This window comes from Convolutriloba macropyga, chromosome 13 (genome assembly GCF_964194025.1).
Source record: "Convolutriloba macropyga chromosome 13, txConMacr16.3, whole genome shotgun sequence".
In the NCBI taxonomy this organism is placed as follows: domain Eukaryota; kingdom Metazoa; phylum Xenacoelomorpha; order Acoela; family Convolutidae; genus Convolutriloba; species Convolutriloba macropyga.
The window spans coordinates 45,144,672-45,150,671 of record NC_134480.1 but is presented as its reverse complement, the minus strand read 5'-3'; positions in this window follow the sequence as shown (position 1 = coordinate 45,150,671).

Here is a 6,000-nt window from a genome sequence, read left to right as displayed (position 1 = left end):
CTTTGGGAATATGAAAGTCAACACAATTTTTTGACGAAGAAATTGATTATATGAACGTTCCACCTTATCAAAACTTACTAACATGGGAGTTTTTATTATTCTGTATGATCCCCGAACTTTGTTCTTTTTCCTTCCTTGCGGTTCCAGTTTGTCAAGTTTTTTCAACTATGAATACACATGAATTGATTTTAATTGCCTGTGCTGTACAACATTGTCTATTTATAAAAGAGCGGAAATTGTTGTCTAAATTTCAATAAGTTTAAATAGCTGTTATTTCTGCTATATACGTCCAAGTGTGTTCGTTCTAGATAAAGCAACAAAGAAGCAACAATTCTATTTGTAGGTGTTTACTTTAGAGATGGTGACGGGGATGATTTGTAGGCGGTTTTTAGAAGAGATTTGTTTGGTGCGTTTTCTATTTGTTTGCACTGTCCCCTAGTATCTAGTATCTGTGGTAGAAGAGAAATGGAACACAGGTGGTCGCATTGGTCAGTAAAAAAATTGTTTACCAGACGCTACCATGTTTGCTTGAACTTGAGTGTTCAAAATCACACGGGAAATTTTTTTTTTTCGTGAGAGAGCATGTCGCACCTTGTTTTTTGACAGTGCGTAAATGTGTGTTTAAATGTACGTTGCTACTTTCAACAATGCAATTTGACCGGGGCGTAAGTTTTGCGTAGTTTAATGTATACAATGTATACACAACCAAATTTGTTGCTTTTTTCGTTTCCATTATCTGTGACTAAAACACAAATACATTAGAGATTAGTGATCCAGTGATCAAATAGTACAATTAATGCATTGGTAGCAACGTTCTTGGGTGATGCTTGTCAAATTGTATAATGTTGAAATGTGTCCATTATAACGTATATTAAAAAAGTTTACGTGTGAGGTGCGTATAATTTGACATTTTTTGTGCATTGAGATACGGTGGTTAAAGTATGGAGTAGCTTCTAAAAATAATGATTGTTGTATGACTATTAAAGGTTTATGCACAGATTTGCTAATGTTACATTTTATGCAAAATTGTTAAAGAATGGCTAACCATTTACTGATGATAGGGGAGTGAAATTGCTCTGATAGTTTTGCTCAACTTTTCCCCCGATCTGGATGGCCTGCAAGATTATGAGAGCAAGCTTTGCGAAAAAGCAGTAAGAGTAGAAAGAAAAGCCAACCCTTTTTGATTTTGTAACCTCATGTAAAAAACACAATACTTGACTTGACACATTTTTACTAAGGTCGTGGAAATAACGATAAAATCGTAATAATCCTTTATTTGCTCGTATTGTGAGAGTTGGTGCAAGTGGGTGACTTTTGTGCATTTTCCGAAAAAAAAATTGGCGAATTAGGGGTTCTTGCTGTTATGTATATTGCAAACGAGTTTCGATGATTTAATTTAAATCAGGCGTGAACTAAAAATACATTCGTGGTGTTTAATGCATGTCATTATGCATTACTGGAGGCGAAAATTGAATTGTTCTTAGTTCAGCATAGTCTGTTAAGGGGATATTTTGGTAGATTGGTTCTATTCTCCTCTTGTTTAAGTTAATATCTGTTTTTTGTATATAATAGAATAAACAGTAAAAATAACTGAGTAACAACTGAAGTAAAAACTGGGTACATTTGAGCATGTATTTCAGGTTTAGTGATCTGATTGCTATCTGATTTTAACTTGTTGCAATTATATGTTTCTGTGACATTTCCTTCATAAGAAGCTGGTGGAAACGCAATGTTTACTAATTGAACTCTGAAATAGTTGTCCTGTCTTTTTAAATATACAAGAAACTAGATAGAAGCGTATGGTAGTTTTGTTGGTGTGCTTTATATATATATATATATATATATATATATATATTGTTTTGAAAATTATCAATGACAAGGTAAAGGAGTTGATTTGTTCATGTATCCTAAAGAGTTCATTCATTCTGGTTTTTATACTCTTTTGAGACGTTGTTCGTCGTATGTAGATGAACTTAGAGATCAACTGAGTAAGTCGTGAAGTGAGAGATATTTCCCATCTGACCAAAAAAAATGAAATTTTGGACATATCATCAAAACTAATCTTATAAACTCTCTGATTTGGTTTTATAAAAGAACAAGAGGATTGTTTGTGTTCCATGTGTTTTTGCCCTCGTTTTAAGAACTTTCTTTCTAAAATAGCAAATTTATTTGCTAAGCAATCACATAGAACAGACGAAACCCTAACTGCTGCTGTTTCCAAAAAGCATAAATTTGCTCAGATGAATCCCATTATCCCAAATTGATTTTTTTGTAGCAGGGCTGCGCCCATGTCTTAATTCGAGGCACCGCATGAAATTAAAACGGTTTGTTTGCGTTTGAAATTCCAAATTCCTTTGAGACGATTTCTTTTAGATTTCTTTTTTTATTTTTTGATGACTGACGTTTTACGAAAACCATCAATTTTCGATTTCAGAAGGTAGATATGACTATTGTTTTTAGTGACCGAGTAAATTTACGGATTCAACGACGAAAAAAAGTATTCTTCTCAAGCAAGTTTGGAATTTTCTTCCTGAGCATTTGGTGATCATCTTTCAAGAATTTTCAACAGAGTTTTCAACGTTAAGTTTGTTGTTTCATCTTGTATAAGGACACCATCTAAGTATTTGATGACACTAAAATGTTACGGATTAAAGGTTTAAAATGTTTCCCCTATATTGTGTGAAGGAGGCTGGCCAATCGAAATGCCATAGCAAAGGCGTTCAAAACAGTATTGTTGTCCTGCAGTGACAAGGACTGCCAGTTGCAGCGAGGGTTTGCCGAGTGGCATTTGTTAATATGATCTGTTCATTTCGGTTATTGAGATAAATGGTCATTTAATGCTTTAATTTTAGTAATCCTCTTTTTTGAGAATTCTTATTGTGCTGTTAATTGTGTTCCCCTTGTTTAGGCAGTCAGTGTTTACCAGTGCAATTGTCAAAGCCAGAAATGTCGAGTTTGTATTGTATTTGTCCTTGTGATGGCAGAGGTATGCAATTAGCACGCTGTTTCCTATCAACAGCAGCGGCTTTAAGTGGTGGATTAGGTTCTAGTTTGATTTACCCGTGTCAACGATAAAAGCAGAATAGCTTGTTTGGCAAGATCCCAACAGTTGCGCCATTTGTTCAAGTTGTTTTTGATATATTTGCTGTGTTCAAAGTTATCAAACATTTTCTTGTATAGTGAAAAACGACTGTTTGTTTGTTATTTCAAATATTCTTTTCTTAAGTGCAAGAGTTGGTGACTGGTGCTTGTCTAAGTGCAGGCAATAATTTTTTTTAGTGTTTTCTGATGTGGACTCAAAAATGGAGAAATAAGCGTCCATGAGCTCTGTGAAATCCCTAACGCTGTAATTTGTCTTTTGATATTCCGTTCGTTTTATTTCATTCATAATGAGCGTAACCAGGCAAAATTTTTTTAGCATTCAGGGGGATGGGGATTGGTTAAGTGCTTTTTAGTTGCTATCTGAGTACCTTCACAAAGAAATTAAATACAAATTTGAGTTTCTTTATGTCCGGTATAGAATTTTTTTTATTTGGCTTTTGCCACAAACAAGATGTACGAAGTAAGTAGCTCTGCTTCTTGCAGATAGCGGCTTTTGCATTCATAGGAAATATTCTAGAAAAGGTATTCTAAAAGTTGCGAAAAAAATTTTGGCAGACAATGGCAGGGAAAATCTAGAACACCATGGTGCTGGTGGTGGTTATAATAATCTTTCGTAAACTTTGAGTTTTTTGTTTTCCTAGTTTTGTTTGAAATTGTTCTGTAAACTGAATGCACTCTACATAATTTTTAATAATGGCCATTGTAGAAAATGATTTTTGTGTTTGGATCTCTGGAATGTTATTGTGAGTGGTAAAATTTGGTGACGCTGGTTTCCATCGGAAACCTGATATAAATGGTTTTTGATTGAGCCTTTTGGTTAATGTTAACCATTGTTCACTGCTGTTTGAACCAAGCTGGATGCCATTTTTTGAGTTTTTGATTTTTTTTATTTCACTGCAATTGTCACTATTAATTACATTGAGAGTAGCTCCTGAGTCAAGGAGGAGGAAATCTAACTCGATGTGGTGACGAAACTCGTTTGTAATTATTCGTTTGTGTAGTATATAAAAGAAGGGGTCGTACTGAATTATTACTTTTTCAAGACATTGAGCAAAAATACTCTTCCGTAAGAAAATTACATTACTCCGGTAATTAAAATTTTCTTCTGGTGTATGATGGCTGAGTTCTGAGAGTAGGTAATTGGATTTTTGTTCTAATATTTGTTCCTCAGGAAAAATTTATGTTTTTGTTGTTTTTGTTTGAGCTGTTGTGTCTTCTGTTGAGTCTTGATCTAATGACGAATAATTTTAGTTGCGAACAGTTCTGATATGATTTCTTGAAAGTGCCTTCTAGAACGATTATCTTCTCTACATTAGTTTCCGATCTTCAATTTTAGTCGTTTTTACTGTGACATCAAGACTGCTTTCTGTTCTGGCTTCTGTGCTCTTTTGTATGGAGAAACTGATCTACTTGATCTTCTATAGATGTTTGTCTTTCTTTTAGAGTTATAGTTTGTAGAGTTTTTGTTTTACTTTACTTAGAGCTTCGTTGGCAAGGATATTCCTATTTTGCTATTGATTTGAGTGTGAAAAAGTTGGTCTGTTATGTTGTTTGATGTTTTTTGGTTGTTGTGTAAACTTTGAAAGTGGGTTTATCTACCGTTGTTGTAGATCTACAATGAGGCCAGTGGGAAATGCTATGTATTGGAATAAAATTTTGCAAATTCGAAAGACACTTGATTAATTTAAATTAGGGACATTTGAATATTTGTTTCATAGTACAAAGATAGCGTATGTTTTATCTTGTCCTTAAAATCATCTGTTCTGAAGTTGACACTGTCCACATTTATATGATTTTAGGAGTTTGAAAGCGTAGATTTTTTTGTAAACTTGTGTCGGTATGTAGTTTTGCCAAATCTTCTCGCTGATATTTCCCTACAAGTTGTGCGATTAGAAACGGAGGCTCCGCAGCCTTTGATTTGCAACTTTCAATGCTTTTCATTGCTATTTGTGTTAAGTGTGTATCTTGTGATTTGTGCTAAGTGAGTATCTTGTAATTTGTGCTAAGTTTATATCTTGTTATGTATTCTCAGTTGAAGTTGAGAATACCATTATTCTGCTGGTGCAACTAATGCTGTTTGTATATTGCTAATTTTTAGAATCAGTGCCTCCATAAAAAGGAATAAAAATGTTCTGATCCTGCTGTTTTGAACAAATTGTCTGTCATAGCTATACAGAAATCTTTTCTAGCTAACATGGGGGTCTGTGTCATCAAAAATTCTTAGCGATTGTTGAATAGGAACTGAGCCTCTTAAGTATGGGTTCATTAATCGAGACTCTTTTCTCACTAAATGAGAACGTACTTGTGCTGATGCTGCATCTATTTAAAAAGATGCTTGTTAGTTTGTGATCAGCTGATTCTATTGCTTATTTAATTGTTTAAGTAAAGCTACTAACTTTTGAGCTGTCAATTGCATATTTTGTTGACTTTTTTGTTGTTCTTCGGGTTATGAGCCTGAAGGGTTTAATATTATTGCTAGACTATTGAAACCAAGTTTTATCTGTGTAGTCTCATTAATGGTGTATTGACATTTGGTAATGTCGTAACGTTAATTCTCATGTTCTGGTTTGTGACAGTTCTGTTGTATTAAGTAGTTGTGAATGATTTTTGTTATTATTCTTTGAATAACCGAGAAATTAATTTAGTATTGGGTGACGAAAAAATTGTTTCGTCTTCTAACGGTATAGTGTTATAATGCGATGCAGTTTTATCGTTTGGAATTGTATCCATTGGGTGTGGTTGCACAATTGTGTCCAAGAATTGTGGATTTGTTGGTAATATTCTATTTTTCACAAGCAAAAATCCTTTTTCATGGTTTTTTGAGACAATGGTTTGGTTTTAAAAGAGAACTTTTAAAAACGAAATTGCCCGGGTCGAGGTGTCACCGCTAAAAATCGC